The sequence below is a fragment of the Salvelinus fontinalis genome, unplaced genomic scaffold (assembly GCF_029448725.1).
Source record: "Salvelinus fontinalis isolate EN_2023a unplaced genomic scaffold, ASM2944872v1 scaffold_0754, whole genome shotgun sequence".
NCBI lineage: Eukaryota > Metazoa > Chordata > Actinopteri > Salmoniformes > Salmonidae > Salvelinus > Salvelinus fontinalis.
This window is the reverse complement of record NW_026600963.1, coordinates 28,589-48,375: the sequence shown is the minus strand read 5'-3', so window position 1 is coordinate 48,375 and position 19,787 is coordinate 28,589. Positions and strand designations below refer to the sequence as shown.

Below are 19,787 nucleotides of genomic sequence, written 5' to 3'. Positions count from 1 at the left end.
TAAACAGGACCCAGACAGGAGTCTCTGAGTGTGTATTCCTGTGTGTAAACAGGGCCCAGTCAGGAGGCTCTGAGTGTGTATTCCTGTGTGTAAACAGGGCCCAGTCAGGAGGCTCTGAGTGTGTATTCCTGTGTGTAAACAGGGCCCAGTCAGGAGGCTCTGAGTGTGTATTCCTGTGTGTAAACAGGGCCCAGTCAGGAGGCTCTGAGTGTGTATTCCTGTGTGTAAACAGGGCCCAGTCAGGAGGCTCTGAGTGTGTATTCCTGTGTGGAGGTGTAAACAGGACCCAAACAGGAGGCTCTGAGTGTGTATTCCTGTGTGTAAACAGGGCCCAGTCAGGAGGCTCTGAGTGTGTATTCCAGTGTGAGGATGGCACCTTGGAGGTGTGAACAGGGCCCAGTGAGGAGGCTCTGAGTGTGTATTCCTGTGTGGAGGTGTAAACAGGGCCCAGGCAGGAGGCTCTGAGTGTTCCAGTGTGAGGGGGGTCACCTTGGAGGTGTAAACAGGACCCAGTCAGTAGGTTCTGAGTGTGTATTCCTGTGTGGAGGTGTAAACAGGGCCCAGTCAGGAGGCTCTGAGTGTGTATTCCTGTGTGGAGGTGTAGACAGGACCCAGTCAGGAGGCTCTGAGTGTGTATTCCAGTGTGAGGGGGGGCACCTTGGAGGTGTAAACAGGGCCCAGTCAGGAGGCTCTGAGTGTGTATTCCTGTGTGGAGGTGTAAACAGGGCCCAGTCAGGAGGCTCTGAGTGTGTATTCCTGTGTGTAAACAGGGCCCAGTCAGGAGGCTCTGAGTGTGTATTCCTGTGTGGAGGTGTAAACAGGGCCCAGTCAGGAGGCTCTGAGTGTGTATTCCTTTGTGAGGGGCTCCTTGGAGGTGTAAACAGTCAGCTATCTGTGTGAACTGGATGAAAACTAGAATCTGTGTTTACTAGTTAAGACCATGTATGATGATGTATGATATGATATGTATGATATAGTGTAAGGTGATAGTGAAAATTCACAAATGTGAATAAATATTTACAGAACAATTTACCAAACAAAACACATTACAATATTGCAACATTTCTGCAGACATGCCAGACCATAATAAATAATACATTTACTTTGTATAGTGCTTTTCATGACATTTAAAAAAATATAAAAATAATGATGTACAATAAAAACAACATACATTAAAAATGAATCATAGGTAAACTAACAATATTGTAGACTTGATGCTAAATACAGATTTTTCAGCTTTAGTGTGTATATCGTATCCATTTACATTTACATTTACATACAGACCATGTATGATATATATATATGTATAAACTCTAGTAAGGTGCACCTGTAAATATTCCCAGTATGAAAGGAATTGCTAGATTTATTAATTAAACCTTTTTCCATAAAGTTAGAGTGAAACAAGGTGGCTGACTAGCTGTTGATGTTGAAGAAGAGTCCCGTCCACTAGATTATACGTCACAGTGGCAGAATCACCTGAAAGACGCACATCGCCATCTGCTGTATGATATAGTATAAGCTAGTAAGGTACACCTGTAATTATTTTAAACCTGGACCCCATTTTAGAAGTATTGAAAAATGTAAATGTATTAGTTACATTTAAAAAGTTAGTTACAGTTAAATTATCCTAGGAACTAACCATGAGACAGAAATGAGGAAAATATTCCTGTAGGTTAAAATATTGTTGAAAAACAACTAATTGATTAGCTATGTTTGGGAAGAGCATTGTCTGACTGCAATATGAGAGTTATGATTGTGTAAGATTATACGTCACAGTGGCAGAATCACCTGAAAGACACACATCGCCATCTGCTGACTGGAGTTGGTATCGCAGTTGAGAAAATACTTTCAGACAAAAAGCTAAAAAGCGACTGCCCCTAAAAACCAACGACTCCCTTTGAAAACAGGCGATGTGGAGTCAGAAACAGTTATTATAGTGTAAAAATGTACTACAAAGTGCAGCTAAATAAAATAACTTTGGTCATACCCAGTCAGCGCGTGACGTCCAAGGACGTTGAATTATGGGCCATATCAGGTCTGTCGTGGCCGCTATTTCGCCCCAAAATAGTCATCCCAAATTGGGCTGTGTATAACTATGTAAATGTCTCTCGGACAAGGTGACTTCATCAATATACACTCTAAAAAGTAAAGGTTCCTGGAGTATCCTTTAGGGGTTCTTCAACTTAAATAATAATTGTTTATTTAGTGGCACCACAAATGTGAATTAGTATTTACAAAACAATTTACCAAACAAAACACATTACAAAATAGCAACATTTCTGCAGACATGTCAGACCATAATAAATAATACATTACTTTGTATAGTGCTTTTCATGACATTTAAAAATATATAAATAATGATGTACAATAAAAACAACATACATTAAAAATGAATCATAGGTAAACTAACAATATTGTAGACTTGATGCTAAATACAGTTTTTTTCAGCTTTAGTGTGTATATCGTATCCACTTAGTTATGTTAGGAAGTTTGCCATCTTTATGACCGGCCCTGGTAACTTCACCCCAACTTCTCTTATCCCCAGAACACAGTACAACATAAGTGTTTTTCTGACATTTTTGGGAAATTTAAGGGAAAACAGAAAATACAGCCGTAGCAGAGCCCCAAGTCCCATGGGGACGTCCTCGAGGGCGTGGATGTTCTCCCCATCAAAGGCCAGCGGGATTTCACTCTCATGGTGAAATGGATTTCCACCGATGTGCAGTAAAGGAGTGAAGAGCGGTGAAATCTGTGTCAACAAAAGTAAGAAAAGATTAATACACATACAATTAACAAGAACATAACAAATGTTCAGCTGTAGTTTTATATCAGCATGCACACCTATGTTTATGAAGAAACAGATGATTGGTGCATAGGCATACCTTGTCAAGGACATAAAGGCCACTCGGGTCCTCATTGAAGAGGTTGGGAAAGAGCAGAATCACTGCTGTGGTCTCCAGTCCTAGTAAAGTAAAGCAATGACATTACTACACTTGCTAATTTTATTACAAAATACATTAGAGAAAGGGAAGGAATAAGAGCAAATCCCTCTTCTGTATTTCCTTCAGGGACTGTCAAAATAGCAGGATGATGTCCTCACCCCTGCCTCGCCTCTCTACCTCTGATAGTCCTTGAATTATCTTTTTGTCTATATCCATTCCATGGACTTGATTCATTTCTGAGAAGATCTGAAAAGATAATTTGCACACATTTGTATGCCAATAGATTTCAGTTTGTATTGACTGCTATGTAGGTTAAATGTACACTTCAAATGCAGCTGTCCTACAACAGATCTGTACCTTCTTCTTGATCCCAATTGCATTGTGTCCATGTTCTGTCCTATAAGAATTTCAAAGGAAGAGAAAATGTGTCAAAGAATAGTCTTACAAGCATTTTAAACATATATATATATATATATATATATATATTAAATACATATTGAAAGATAAATGGCATCGACATACAATGTAATGTAAAATAGAAGAACATATTGGAGAAAGCACTAGCCAATATAGTACTGCCATACAGTAACAGTACTGCCATACAGGCCAATTATCACATTTTAAGATATCTTTGTACACAAATTGTTCAATATTTTATCAGGCTGACGTGAAAGATTATACACAACATTTTGCTGCGTGGCAATACTGTGTTTGGATTCTGAAGGGCATTTATACAAAAGAGGTAGTCTAGACACTGTATTAATACCATTATGCATTTGAATCCCATCTACAGCTACCATCTAAGATATTCATTTCCCTCCACAAGGGGGCGGACATGTAACGTTTCCAAAATGGGATAGTATTGTCCATTTAACCTTTCCAAAATGGGATAGTATTGTCCATGTAACGTTTCCAAAATGGGATAGTATTGTCCATGTAACGTTTCCAAAATGGGATAGTATTGTCCATGTAACTTCCAAAATGGGATAGTATTGTTCATGTAACGTTTCCAAAATTGGATAGTATTGTACATGTAACGTTTCCAAAATGGGACAGTATTGTCCATGTAACGTTTCCAAAATGGGATAGTATTGTCCATGTAACGTTTCCAAAATGGATAGTATTGTACATGTAACGTTTCCAAAATGAGATAGTATTGTACATGTAACGTTATGCCCCCTTGTGAGTTAATAGTATTGCATGCTGTAACAGGCTATATAAAGAGGAAGACCTCCATTGACGATTCAGTTCGTTGTAACATCTCGTCTGGACAGGTCACCGTCCTTAGTTAGTTAGTTAGTTAACGTTAGCTAGTTCATTCTCACAAAAGTGAGAACTGCTCTAGATTGGAAACTTACGTTAATGAGTGTAAAGCCATGTTGGCTTCATGGAAACGGTATACAATATATGGGAAAGAATATAGTTGAGGGAAATAATCCAAACCTAGTTGTGCCTAGTTAGGACATAACGTTAGCTAGCTAGATAACGGTACTGTACTGTAGCTCATACAACGCCGACGGTCAAAAACGGCTTTCTAATATTTACGGTAATTAACTATAGTAACGTTATGGAAGATATTCACAGAAAACCATCATTGTCTTCGTTATTCATTATTAGTATGTTATATTATTATTATATAAATTATTTCGAGACATATTCAGAGCCAAACATCAACCCAACTTAACCTTTTTAACTGTTGTCGCATCCAAACTTGTCACCATCGTTTTCAGTTGTAATTGCGAAGTTCCCGGAAGAAGTCCCGCAACAACGGAGGTTCCTCGATGAACCCACCTTCTAACAAGTTCTTTGAAGAACCTTTTGGGGCTGTTTTTCATTGACCAATAACCCTACGGTTCTTAGGGGATCTGAGAACAACTCCAGTTGAACCCTTCATTTTTAGAGTTGTAGTCGGATCTATTTACTCTCAGATTCAAAACATGATGATTAGCATCAACGATCAAGTCAGCTGCTGCTGCTCCAATACAGTATGAGGTGAGACGGTGAACTGATGTTGAACCGGGCAGTCAGCTGCTGCTGCTCCAATACAGTATGAGGTGAGACGGTGAACTGATGTTGAACCGGGCAGTCAGCTGCTGCTGCTCCAATACAGTATGAGGTGAGACGGTGAACTGACGTTGAACCGGGCAGTCAGCTGCTGCTGCTCCAATACAGTATGAGGTGAGACGGTGAACTGACGTTGAATCATAATAATTAAGTTAATAAAAATGTATTAGTGAAACTTTAAATTAAATATATTATGCTATTGTTATCATATAGAAACATCATGGAATATTGTACATCATATTAAATATATTACTCTATTGTTATCATATAGAAACATCATGGAATATTGACCTGGTGGTTCTAATGACCTGGTGGTTCTGATGACCTGGTGGTTCTGATGACCTGGTGGTTCTAATGACCTGGTGGTAATAATAACCTGGTGGTTATAATGACCTGGTGGTAATAATGACCTGGTGTTTATAATGACCTGGTGGTAATAATAACCTGGTGGTAATAATAACCTGGTGGTTATAATGACCTGGTGGTTATAATGACCTGGTGGTTATAATGACCTGGTGGTAATAATGACCTGGTGGTAATAATAACCTGGTGGTTATAATGACCTGGTGGTTATAATGACCTGGTGGTAATAATGACCTGGTGGTTATAATGACCTGGTGGTTATAATGACCTGGTGGTTATAATGACCTGGTGGTTATAATGACCTGGTGGTTGGCATAACGCAAGCAGAACCCGAGAACAGGATGGACTCCACCACACAGCCTGATGACACTGCACCAGCCTACCAGTCTGCTCCAGCCCAGGTCAGAATACCAGTCTCCCAGTCTGCTCCAGCACAGTGTGCTCCAGCCCAGGTCAAAATACCAGCCTCTCAGTCTGTTCCAGCCCAGGTCAGAATACCAGTCTCCCAGTCTGCTCCTGCCCAGGTCAGAATACCAGCCTCCCAGTCTGCTCCAGCCCAGGTCAGAATACCAGCCTCCCAGTCTGCTCCAGCACAGTGTGCTCCAGCCCAGGTCAAAATACCAGCCTCTCAGTCTGCTCCGGCCCAGGTCAGAATACCAGTCTCCCAGTCTGCTCCTGCCCAGGTCAGAATACCAGCCTCCCAGTCTGCTCCAGCCCAGGTCAGAATACCAGCCTCCCAGTCTGCTCCAGGACAGGTCAGAATACCAGCCTCCCAGTCTGCTCCAGCACAGTGTGCTCCAGCCCAGGTCAGAATACCAGTCTCCCAGTCTGCTCCAGCACAGTGTGCTCCAGCCCAGGTCAGAATACCAGTCTCCCAGTCTGCTCCAGCACAGTGTGCTCCAGCCCAGGTCAGAATACCAGTCTCCCGGTCTGCTCCAGCACAGGTCAGAATACCAGCCTCCCAGTCTGCTCCAGCACAGTGTGCTCCAGCCCAGGTCAGAATACCAGCCTCTCAGTCTGCTCCAACACAGTGTGCTCCAGCCCAGGTCAGAATACCAGCCTCTCAGTCTGCTCCAGCCCAGGTCAGCCAACCAGCCTCTCAGTCTGCTCCAACACAGTGTGCTCCAGCCCAGGTCAGAATACCAGCCTCCCAGTCTGCTCCAGCATAGTGTGCTCCAGCCCAGGTCAGAATACCAGTCTCTCAGTCTGCTCCAGCCCAGGTCAGAATACCAGCCTCCCAGTCTGCTCCAGCCGAGGTCAGAATACCAGCCTCCCAGTCTGCTCCAGCACAGGTCAGAATACCAGCCTCTCAGTCTGCTCCAGCCCAGGTCAGAATACCAGTCTCCCAGTCTGCTCCAGCACAGGTCAGAATACCAGTCTCCCAGTCTGCTCCAGCACAGTGTGCTCCAGCCCAGGTCAGAATACCAGCCTCCCAGTCTGCTCCAGCCCAGGTCAGAATACCAGCCTCCCAGTCTGCTCCAGCACAGGTCAACTTACCAGCCTCTCAGTCTGCTCCAGCACAGTGTGCTCCAGCCCATGTCAGAATACCAGCCTCCCAGTCTGCTCCAGCCCAGATCAGAATACCAGCCTCCCAGTCTGCTCCACCCAGATAGTCACCCACAACTGCAATCCTTATTGATTCAAATGGGAAGTTCTTAGGGAGGGAGAGGGAGTGCAAAGGTAGAGTGGCGGAGAGAGGGAGTGAAAAGGGAGAGAGGGAGTGAAAAGAGAGAGAGGCGGAGAGAGGGGAGTGAAAAGGGAGAGAGGCGGAGTGAAAAGGGAGAGAGAGGGAGTGAAAAGGGAGAGAGAGGGAGTGAAAAGGGAGAGAGGCGGAGAGGGGGAGTGAAAAGGGAGAGAGGCGGAGAGGGGGAGTGAAAAGGGAGAGAGGCGGAGAGAGGGAGTGAAAAGGGAGAGAGGCGGAGAGAGGGAGTGAAAAGGGAGAGAGGCGGAGAGAGGGAGTGAAAAGGGAGAGAGGCGGAGAGAGGGAGTGAAAAGGGAGAGAGGCGGAGAGAGGGAGTGAAAAGGGAGAGAGGCGGAGAGAGGGGAGTGAAAAGGGAGAGAGGCGGAGAGAGGGAGTGAAAAGGGAGAGAGGCGGAGAGAGGGAGTGAAAAGGGAGAGAGGCGGAGAGAAAAGGGAGAGAGAGGGAGTGAAAAGGGAGAGAGAGGGAGTGAAAAGGGAGAGAGGCGGAGAGGGGGAGTGAAAAGGGAGAGAGGCGGAGAGGGGGAGTGAAAAGGGAGAGAGGCGGAGAGAGGGAGTGAAAAGGGAGAGAGGCGGAGAGAGGGAGTGAAAAGGGAGAGAGGCGGAGAGAGGGAGTGAAAAGGGAGAGAGGCGGAGAGAGGGAGTGAAAAGGGAGAGAGGCGGAGAGAGGGAGTGAAAAGGGAGAGAGGCGGAGAGAGGGGAGTGAAAAGGGAGAGAGGCGGAGAGAGGGAGTGAAAAGGGAGAGAGGCGGAGAGAGGGAGTGAAAAGGGAGAGAGGCGGAGAGAGGGGAGTGAAAAGGGAGAGAGGCGGAGAGAGGGGAGTGAAAAGGGAGAGAGGGGGAGAGAGGGAGTGAAAAGGGAGAGAGGCGGAGAGAGGGAGTGAAAAGGGAGAGAGGCGGAGAGAGGGAGTGAAAAGGGAGAGAGGCGGAGAGAGGGAGTGAAAAGGGAGAGAGGCGTAGAGAGGGAGTGAAAAGAGGAAGAGGCGTAGAGAGGGAGTGAAAAGGGAGAGAGGCGGAGAGAGGGAGTGAAAAGGGAGAGAGGCGGAGAGAGGGAGTGAAAAGGGAGAGAGGCGGAGAGAGGGAGTGAAAAGGGAGAGAGGCGGAGAGAGGGAGTGAAAAGGGAGAGAGGCGTAGAGAGGGGAGTGAAAAGGGAGAGAGGGGGAGAGAGGGAGTGAAAAGGGAGAGAGGCGGAGAGAGGGAGTGAAAAGGGAGAGAGGCGGAGAGAGGGAGTGAAAAGGGAGAGAGGCGGAGAGAGGGAGTGAAAAGGGAGAGAGGCGTAGAGAGGGAGTGAAAAGAGGAAGAGGCGTAGAGAGGGAGTGAAAAGGGAGAGAGGCGGAGAGAGGGAGTGAAAAGGGAGAGAGGCGGAGAGAGGGAGTGAAAAGGGAGAGAGGCGGAGAGAGGGAGTGAAAAGGGAGAGAGGCGGAGAGAGGGAGTGAAAAGGGAGAGAGGCGTAGAGAGGGAGTGAAAAGAGGAAGAGGCGTAGAGAGGGAGTGAAAAGGGAGAGAGGCGGAGAGAGGGAGTGAAAAGGGAGAGAGGCGGAGAGAGGGGAGTGAAAAGGGAGAGAGGCGGAGAGAGGGAGTGAAAAGGGAGAGAGGCGGAGAGAGGGAGTGAAAAGGGAGAGAGGCGGAGAGAGGGAGTGAAAAGGGAGAGAGGCGGAGAGAGGGAGTGAAAAGGGAGAGAGGGGAGTGAAAAGGGAGAGAGGCGGAGAAAGGGCAGAATACCTGTCCACTGTGACTGACCCAAACTTAAGGAAAGCTTTGACTATGTACAGACTCAGTGAGCATAAAGGTCAAATGTGTGATTTCATGAACTGGTACATACAAGAAAACCAGGTTTTAAAGTTCTGTTCAATAGCCATCCCATCATTACAAAACATTTGAAAGGCTAAGTCTATCATCTCCTGAGAAGTGGTAACTATTCACATGAACTTTTCAAAGAGGTTTGGTGCCCCCTGGTGGCTGAACCCGAGATCAATGAGAGATCTTGTCAGAAACAATGACAGAGTCCCACTTCTCAGCTATCTTTATTTACATCAAACTAAACTAACTGCTATCTTGAAATGTTGAAAACGTGTTTTTAAATAGCTCAGGCTGATACCCTACCTGAGCGACAAGGTGAGTCTTTTCTCCCTGACCTGGTGGTTCTGCAATCAAATTGTGTGTGCATCGCCCTCATGCCGCAATTTTATTAAACACAGAAAGGGGCTTATATTGGAGCCCAAAAGTCGTCTGTCACACTGCTTAGAGTTTCAACAACATGAATAACTTATTTCTAGTCTACAATCTTAGATGTTACTACTAATGTGAAAACAAGGCAAATATGACTATTCTTGCTCATTTTAAGACAAATGTCAAATAATCATTACATTCATTACAGGTGTCAATTATTGTACAACATCATGGCTATGCTGTTGGCATCACTTTTACAGTGGATTTCTGCTGTTGTGGGCCTTTAAACATCTGTCTGACTTTGTTGTTTACACAGGAGAGAGACGGGACTATTGTGGATCCTCTGGGGAGCCTCAACAACCTAATGATGCTCACAGGGCAGAGAAGAGTTTCTCCACATCAGAACACCTCAAGAAACATCTGCGGAGATCCACAAGGAAGAGAACTCACTGCTGCTCTGATTGTGGGAAGAGATTCACTTCCTCAGCAGGCATTAAAATTCATCAGATAATCCACACAGGATTACAGAAATATTATAGCTGTACTCAATGTGGGAAGAGTTGTACTCAGCTAAGGGGCCTGATATTACACCAGAGAACACACACAGGAAAGAAATCGTATAGCTGTGATGAATGTGGGAAGAGTTTTCCTCTGGTATTCAACCTAATATTACACCAGAGAAGACACACAGGAAAGAAATCGTATAGCTGTGATGAATGTGGGAAGATTTTTACTAGACCTAGCCGTCTTGTTGTACACCAGAGAACACACACAGGAGAGAAACCTTATGGCTGTGGTCAATGTGGGAAGAGTTTTACTAGATCTAGCTATCTAACTGTACACCAGAGAACACACACAGGAGAGAATCCGTGCTGTGATCAATGTGGGAAGAGATACACTGATAAAAGATCTCTGATTAAACATCAGAAAATACATGGAGTTGTTTGATGATATCAATGAATTAATGTCACAATGTAGAATGTTTTAACATTGTAGTAGGAGTATTTTATTGATGTCACAATGTAGAATGTTTTAACATTGTAGTAGGAGTATTTTAATGATGTCACAATGTAGAATGTTTTAACATTGTAGTAGGAGTATTTTAATGATGTGACAATGTAGAATGTTTTAACATTGTAGTTGGAGTATTCTAATGATGTCACAATGTAGAACCCTAAACGTTTGTCCCCTGTTCTATTGATTTCAACATTATATGGATATTAGCCTCAGGGGGAAAATCCAGGCTATGAATTGAAAGAGTACTATTTTTGTGATTTAACAAAAAGTGACTAACACAAAAAGAGTTGTGTTACACTTCCCACGTTGGTGACCCACTTAAATCAAAATGCAACACTTCAAAATGTAGCGATCTATTTTCTACAAATTGTCCTCTAACCAGGGATGTACACATTATTCCCAGATTCCGTGTGGTTTTTGAGCTGTTAGTTTTAACAGGACGTGCAACCTCATCTCCCTTCTGTCACACAATTGATTTCAACATGATATCGATGAGTTATGACAAATAAGTGTTGCGTTCCTTTGTTTAGCGACCCCTACATTTACATGCATCACTCCAAAATGTAGCTGACTGTCTTCTGCAGGTTGTCCTCTAACCAGTGAGGTAAAATATATCTCCCATTTCCATGTGTTTTTTTAGTTGTGTTAGTTTCAACAGCACGTACAACCTGATTTCCCCCCTAATCAATATCAGTGATTTATTGCTACTTGTCAAAACAACAGCGTTTCTGGTGCTTATGCAGTTTATAAGGTGCTTGTTTAAGTAATATGATTATTGTGGCAGATGTTTGTGTATATAGTACATTTTATGTTTAGGTTTTCAATTTATCACAAACTGTTTCTGCATTTGGACTATTGATTTGGACACGTTTAAACTGTGACATTGGGGATATCCCACCTAGCAAAATGTCGTTGAAAATAAGACTATGACCGTCGTACAATATAAGTTTGGTTTTAGTTGAAAGTATAAAAGAAAACTATTTCATTTCAACGTACTTGCAGCTTATACACATGGACGCAGTATAATAAATCGGTCTATAATCAATTTTATTAACAATCCTAATAAATTGAATCATAAATATAAAATATATTTGTTGTCCTAAGGGGAAGGTGTTACAGTCTTTGGGCTTTCCATTTATGTTTCAAGGTTGGACTTTAGCACGTATAGCTCGTAGCACGTATAGCTCGTAGCACGTATAGCTCGTCAGGACGTATAGCTCGTCAGGACGTATAGCTCGTCAGCACGTATAGCTCGTCAGCACGTATAGCTCGTCAGCACGTATAGCTCGTCAGCACCTATAGCTCGTCAGCACCTATAGCTCGTCAGCACCTATAGCTCGTTAGCACGTATAGCTCGTTAGCACGTATAGCTCATCAGCACGTATAGCTCATCAGCACGTATAGCTCGTCAACACGTATAGCACGTATAGCTCGTCAGCACGTATAGCTCGTCAGCACCTATAGCTCGTTAGCACGTATAGCTCGTCAGCACGTATAGCTCGTCAACACGTATAGCTCGTCAGCACATATAGCTCGTCAGCACGTATAGCTCATCAGGACGTATAGCTCGTCAGGACGTATAGCTCGTCAGCATGTATAGCTCGGTAGCACGTATAGCTCTTTGCCAGTAGACAGACACCATGTTTATATTGGTGATGGTGAAGCATTGTAGTTGATTATAATGTGAAATGGAAGTTGTTTTCTGTTGTTGGTGAGCAAACTCTTAAGGTGTTAGTTAGTCTTTGGTTTTTCCATTTATGTTTTGAGGTTGGACTTTAGCACGTATAACTCGTTAACATGTAGAACGCACTGATTGGTGTCACCTCGTTAGTCAGTATGTGTTACACCTGTGCTGGCTTGTCCATCTCGTTAGTGGGAAGGTGTTTCACCTGAGCTGGTCCAGGTTATATTTAAGAGTGTCTGGCCCAGTGCGCCAGTTGTCTTGATAGATGTGGAGAGTCAACACCTTTAGTTGCTCCACCTTTTTGGTTTGCTTCCTGTCTTTAAGTTTGGTGTGGGTTTTTCTTTTGTTTGCCTCTTCTTGGGCAGATTTAGTGGGTCTCATGGTGGGTGTCTTTTAGGTCCCAGTTGTTGTTACTAGTCAACGTTCAGTGGACACCCCCATAGTGTCTTTGAGAACCCCTCCTAAAAAACAAGCTTATATTTGGGGTTGGATATTGCATCCAATTAGAGTTTTAATCAATGGCATTTCCATAGAATGCTCATTGGTGTTTCAGTTGATAATCTTCTGTTTTTTTTATCCTGTTATTTTTGTGTACTAAATATTCCTGTTTATTTTCATTGTTTTCTCCCGTGAAGCCATTGTGTTGCATCCATGTCTGAAATGTGCTGTATAAATAAAGCTTGATTTGATTTCAACAAATGAACCCAATGACTGATCAATCAACAGACCCTCCATCTTAGTATGAAAAACAGTAGCAATCCCACTGTTCCAGCCTGCTGAAGGCGTGGTGGAGTAGTAAACACTACCCCCGGCTCTACCAGGGGCTTGAGGTGGTCTCCCACAGCTCTGCTGGTGGAGTGGTACACACCACCCGCGGCTCTACCAGGGGCGTGAGGTGGTCTCCCACAGCTCTGCTTATGTCACGTTCGAACTGTGGCCTTGTCGTTCCATTTCTTGACTGCCCCTGCAACACAGAAAGAAACATATTTAGTCATATTACATAAAACACTCAAAGTAATGGATATGGAGCATCTGTGGACTCAGTTACACCTGGCACCTAAATGTGACTTCTGCCATCTGATCACTCCAAGCTGCATTAGGTTCAGATCTACCAGGATGGGCCTTTGACAGTCTGGATGCAGTCAGGTCACCACATATAAATAAGCAATGTAAAGAGATGGGGTGAATGAGTGGGGAAAAGTACATTCTATACAAATGACCTTCATAATAACAATCAACTAATGTGTGTGCCTGAGGGGAAATTAATTTTCCTACTGACAAAATGGGTGATCAATTACACCAAAACCAGCGGACAATTTGCACTGCTGCTGAAAAACATCTCCACAGCATGATGTTGCCATGACCACCGCTTCACCGGGATGGTACCGATTTTCTCCAGACATGACACATGACATTCAGGCCAAAGAGTTGGTTTAATCAGACCAGAGAATCTTGTTTCTCATGGTTAGAGTCCTTTAGGTGCCTTTTGGCAAACTCCAAGCGAGCTGTCATGTGCATTTTACTGAGGCGTAGCTTCCGTCTGGTCTCTACCATAAAGGCCTGATTTGTTGGAGTGCTGCAGAGATGATTGTCCTTCTGGAAGGTTCTCCCATCTCCACAGAGGAACTCTGGAGCTCTGTCAGAGTGACCATCGAGTTTTTGGTCACCTCCTTGACCAAGGCCCTTCTCCCCCGATTTCTCCGTTTGGCCCGGGCGGCCAGCTCTAGGAAGAGTAATGGTGGTTCCTAACTTATTCCATTTAAGAATGAGGGCGTACACTGTGTTCTTGGGGACCTTCAATGCTGCATACATTTTTTGGTACCTTTTCTCCAGATCTGTACCTCAACACATTCTTGTCTCAGAGCTCTAAGGACAATTCCTTTGACCTCATGGCTTGGTTTTTGCTTGTGAGATACTTGTCATTAGAATCTTCTGAGCAAGGGATTGGTAACTTGGTACCAGAGAGGGGAGAGGTCAGGTTTGTCTTCATAAGTCAATGTATATGTTAAACCATGTGGTGCTAAGTAGAATATCAGAAGGGGAGGAGGACAGTTGTTTTCTTATAGGAACGTTGTTTTCTTATGGGAACATGTCTGTAACTATTCCTAAACCATGTGACGGGATGGAGTTATTAATTGGGGAACCAGTTAGTTATCTCATACAATGTCTGTACGCCAGTCACTCCCTACTTTTCTCATAGGGGGAAGGAGTTTGGCAGTGTTTGGAACCATTGTATTTCCCCTCTGAGGTTGCCCTTATCTTGACCTAGTATTTGACCTAAGAGGCTCACTGTCTGATTTTGAGTTTGTCCAGGTTTGGGAGTATCTAGAAATGACAATTGATATATGCCATTGGATGAGGTAATGTTTTGGTAGACAGTGAAGTATCAAGCATGAGATTTAAACCTTGTCTTGGGAGATCAAACTGAACGATGATTTATAGCTGATGCTGTCTAGCGATAGGATACTCCTCTTTCGGGTAAAGGATTCTTTGTAAGTTGAGAGGGGTGTATCTTGGCTATAAATTAAACTAAGAATTGTTTTGTAAGCACTCTCAGAGAATTCATTTATAGACACTGAATTGATCTGAGAGTCAAAAAAGGGCTTTGGTGAAGCTTGTATATATATTAAAGATGGAATATATAATTTAACTCTGACTTGTGTGTGGTTGGCTCTCTCTCTCTTTATTGAGTAATACAGGAAATTACCACGACACATGCACTGTAAACTGTGGGACTTTATATAGACAGGTGTGTGCCTCTCCAAATCATGTCTAATCGATTGAATTTACCACAAGTGGACTCCAATCAAGCTGGAGAAACATCTCAAGGATGATCAATGGAATCAGGATGCATCTGAGCTCCATTTCGAGTCTCATAGCAAAGGGTCTGAATACTTTTGCCAGAATGTTTACAAACCTGTTTTTGGTTTGTCATTATGGGGTATTGTGATGTCATTATGGGGTATTGTGATGTCATTATGGGGTATTGTGATGTCATTATGGGGTATTGTGTGTAGATTGACGAGGGGAAAAATATTCAATTTTAGAATAAGGCTGTAAAGTAACTGAATGTGGAAAAAGTGAAGGGGTCTGAATACTTAACGAATGCACTGTATACCACTGGCAGAGTCTTCTACCACTGGCAGAGTTTTCTACCTCTGGGAGAGTTTTCTACCTCTGGGAGAGTTTTCTACCTCTGGGAGAGTTTTCTACCACTGGCAGATTTTTCTACCACTGGCAGAGTTTTCTACCACTGGCAGAGTTTTCTACCACTGGCAGAGTTTTCTACCTCTGGCAGAGTTTTCTACCGCTGGCAGAGTTTTCTACCTCTGGCAGAGTGCAGAGTTTTTTACCTCTGGCAGAGTTTTCTACCACTGGCAGAGTTTTCTACCTCTGGCAGAGTTTTCTACCGCTGGCAGAGTTTTCTACCGCTGGCAGAGTTTTCTACCTCTAGGAGAGTGCAGAGTTTTCTACCTCTGGCAGAGTTTTCTACCACTGGCAGAGTTTTCTACCTCTGGCAGAGTTTTCTACCTCTGGCAGAGTGCAGAGTTTTCTACCTCTGGCAGAGTGCAGAGTTTTCTACCTCTGGCAGAGTTTTCTACCGCTGGCAGAGTTTTCTACCTCTGGCAGAGTTTTCTACCGCTGGCAGAGTTTTCTACCTCTGGCAGAGTGCAGAGTTTTCTACCTCTGGGAGAGTGCAGAGTTTTCTACCTCTGGCAGAGTGCAGAGTTTTCTACCTCTGGCAGAGTTTTCTACCGCTGGCAGAGTTTTCTACCTCTGGCAGAGTTTTCTACCGCTGGCAGAGTTTTCTACCTCTGGCAGAGTTTTCTACCGCTGGCAGAGTTTTCTACCGCTGGCAGAGTTTTCTACCACTGGCAGAGTTTTCTACCATTGGAAGTTTTGTACACAGTCACGTGATACGTGGTATAGAAATGTCCAATCTTAGGAGAGTACATGGGAGGCACTATACTGTGTGTCTGCAGGTGTCTATCTGGTCAAAACCACTGATACAGGTGCCCCTCCACCCTCTGGTGGGATGAATCATGTCTACAGAGAAACCTAGATTCAAATACTTAGATTTGTGTGTATTGGGTTGTGAAATTGTTAGATATTACTTGTTAGATATTACTGCACTGTCGGAGCTAGAACCACAAGCATTTCACTACACCCGCAATAACATCTGCTAAACACGTGTATGTGACCAATAAAATGTGATTTGATTTTGATTTGAAATAAATTTCCTATTTATCAAAGGTGCTTTTGGCTGGGGTCAAAATGACTCCAAAGGATTTGAATTTGTTAAAAGTCCATTTTGATACAGAAACACTAAACCATGATTTAGATTTATTAACAACCATTTGATTGTGGGTGTAAAGCTTGTTTTAAATTCTCACTCATTAAACACGAATCAATCAACACATGCTTCTCTTTGAACGACTTTATATAATATTAAACTTTTATGAAATAAATAAAAATAAACGTTTGGTTCCTCAACTGCGTTTCTCACTCCAGTCAGCAGATGGCGATGTGCGTCTTTTAGGTTCAGGCGATGCTGCCAGTGTGACGTATAATCTAGTGGACGGGACGCTCCTTCAACAACAACAGCTAGTCAGACACCTCGGTAGCTTTCTAGCAAACATAGCTACAACATTCACCCTCTTTACACTCTTTTGGTGTATATTAGTCGCTGTGTATTAAACACACTTCTGTTGTCTGTACTTGTTGGCCCATTTAATTATATATTTACGTTATTTGTCAGCTAATTGGTTGCTAAGTTAGCTTAGAACTAAGCTAGTCGCTAATGCTAGCTAGCGAACATCCCCGATCATGAGTTCACTAAGCTACTCTCCTCCTGCTACAGAAGAGGAGGTCTGCTGGACGGAGAAAGAAGCTTTCGTGAACGGGAGGACGAAGAGGAGGCTGTTACAATACAAAAACAAGTAGAGAGTGAGGCTGTTACGGTGAAAGAAGAAGAGAAAGACGTTACAGTGAAAGGAGAGGAAGACGCGTTCAGAGTGAAAGAAGAGGAGGATGTTACAGTAAAAGAAGAGGAAGATGCAGTTTTTGGAGTGAAAGAGGAGGAGGAAATGACTGTCACATTGGAGGAAGAAGAGGAGGTTGGAGATCTGTTTAACACCAGTAAGTACCGTCTCTGCAGTCGTTGAACCAATATGCAGTAAAGGGGTTCTACACTTTAATGTTGTTCTGTAGAAATGGCTGAAGCTACACTGTAACGTGTAGAACATCAAGAGTGGACCATCAACAAAACGTTAACAATTGATCAAACGCATCTAATGACAATGCCTGAAATACTGTAGTCCTCAATATCTCCTATTAGATTAGCCCAATATGTAGTCTTAAAGGGGCAATCAGCAGTTGTTACATCCATTTTGGGACTTAAACATTAATGATATGTACCCATTGTTTCTTGAAGAATTCACTTATAAATGCCTCATGAGCTTAGTTCAACTGTTGTACCCCATCAGAACCCAAAATATGAGCTTTTTTTTACTCCAATGTTTGTCAGTAAATATAAACAAACACTGTATATCCTCAAAACATGGTTAAAACTAGAATGCTGATATCATGGATGGTTGCATTTCTCCAGCCCCATCCCTCAGCTTTTTACTGAAACAGGCAGGGAGTACGCTTTGTTATTGTTTCTACTGCTGATTGCTGTCCCCGTTACTCCTCAAGGTCCAAGGACTGTATGTTATTTTCAGGGGTAGACTGGCTCTGGCAGCTAAAATAGTCAAATATTCCATCTAAATGTGAATCGATTCTCAACGGGCAGGGAGTACGCTTTGTTATTGTTTCTACTCCTGATTCTCTGCCCCCGTTACTCCTCAAAATAATTTCACATAATACTTTCATATCACATAACAATTATTTCACACAATACTTTCATATCACATCAAAATAATTTCACATAATACTTTATCACATCTAAATAGGTAACCAGTCTGTATAGATAGATAGCTAAGTGAATTAAATATCACCAGCTACCTAACTTCATATTAGCTATCTTGATGTATTTATCACTGTAAAAAACTAACTCCAAATGCATTTGTAGGTAGCTAGCTACCAGCCATGGAGGAGGGTGAAAGGATAGCAGCCCCAACTGTCAGTGAGAGAGGAGGCTATTCTGGATAGGGCATGTACTTTTGTGTAGTTCCTGTCCCTAGAAGTGAGGACGGAGATAATAGTAACATAATATTCAGTGTGGTGTAATTTGACTATAATGAAGTGTGTTTCTTGTGAGGTTTTCTGTCCTCAGATAAAGAGCTCTATGAAAGCCAGTCTACATATGAAGAGGTCCCAATGAAGAGCAGTGGTTCTCAGTCCTGGGGACTCAAAGAGGCACATTGTTGTTTTTGTCTCAGCACTGCACAGCTGATTCAAATGCTCAACTCATCATCAAGCTTCAAGTGGTATTTATGTATTCATTTGTGATGTCATCCTTGATATGATCCTGTTATTGTCACATGCTACACATGTACATATGTGTGTCCATGCATCTATCAATCCAATGTTATCATGATTTGTTATCAGGGATATTATACTTTAGTAATCCACAATGACCTGGTGATGTAACAGTTACATTGTCTTGGTTATAACTACATTGTCTTCCATATTCCTACAGATACCTTGTAACTGGAGATTCCTTCAAAACGATTGCCTACAGTTACCGTGTAGGACACTGCAAGGTTGGGTGACCAGGGTCATCTGGGACTGCCTCCTGGAGGAATTCAGATGTGTGAAGGCTACCTGTGTCCTGCGTAACTTCATGAGGATGGACACGCGGACCAGGAGGGGATCTGCAGCTCGCCGCCGTGTCCCAGAGGAGGAGTCTGCTTCTCTGCAGGATGTTTCAAGGATGGGGTCCAAAAACGCAGCAAGAGAGGCAATCCGTGTGCAGGAGATCTTCACCTCCTACTTCTTCAAAGAGGGTGCTGTTCCCTGGCAACACCATAGACTACACTATGCACTTTTAAGAGCCATTCACATTGCAATACGTGTATTATTCCATTTACTTAGCTATGTCAATGGCAGTTATTCAATTCACAGTTTCTCTCCCTTTGATTTCTACTTCTTAGGGGAGGGTGCTGTTTAGGTAAGGGTTTGATATCTGTGCAAAAACAAAACAGGCTATTTTAAATCACCCATATTGAAGAAATGTAGAACAATTAGACACCCTATAACCCACACCTACACACTCATGTATCAATCTGATTGATGGATTGTGTTGTGCAGTAAGCAGGCTCAGGTGTATAACTGTGGCTCCTTCCACCTTCAAAGAATAGGCAAGAGGGCCAACCATAGAGAATAGTAAGACACTTCATTATTTCTATAACTATGCTATAATTGTTTGTCCTCTTGTGTCCGTTCATGTTTTTCAGCATAAAGTACTCTGCAGCCACTTAGTGTGGTGTGGACACCAGGTGAGGCCACACACAGATTCCTGTTGAACACTGTCACTTTAACTACCTTATTTTATCAATAACAGTCTCTCTCCTTCACTTCCTCCCTCTCTCCCCTTCTCCCTAAATCCTCTAGGTTATATCAGCTGTGTCGGTGAACCCCTCCTGCATCTGGACTGGCTACATAGAGGGCACAGCATGATCAGAGGTGAGAGGTCACTTGGTCAGGTCAACAGGAAGTATTATTAAAGAAATGCTTTACATTGAAATACAGATTGAAGCAGTAGTCCCAGAGTTAATGATCCCAGGTCAGTTTATATTATACAGGAAGTAGTATTAAAGAGATGCTTTACATTGAAATACAGACAGATGCAGTAGTCCCAGAGTTAATGATCCAAGGTCAGTTTTGCATTTCACCTCCTGATTGATGAC

General features: G+C 43.3%; 1 protein-coding gene across 7 annotated transcripts in view; it reads left to right on the top strand.

Moving 5' to 3' along the window:
* Positions 1-19,787, top strand: part of LOC129847193 (zinc finger protein 436-like) — a 48,127-nt gene that overhangs the window by 21,694 nt on the left and 6,646 nt on the right. For 3 of the 7 annotated variants that reach the window (XM_055915011.1, XM_055915013.1, XM_055915006.1), the window contains exons 1-3: positions 17,080-18,365; positions 18,578-19,376; positions 19,492-19,563. The gene's annotated coding sequence lies outside the window, so the exon portion shown is untranslated. The other 4 variants (XM_055915008.1, XM_055915007.1, XM_055915010.1 and 1 more) reach the window with 4 other exon arrangements.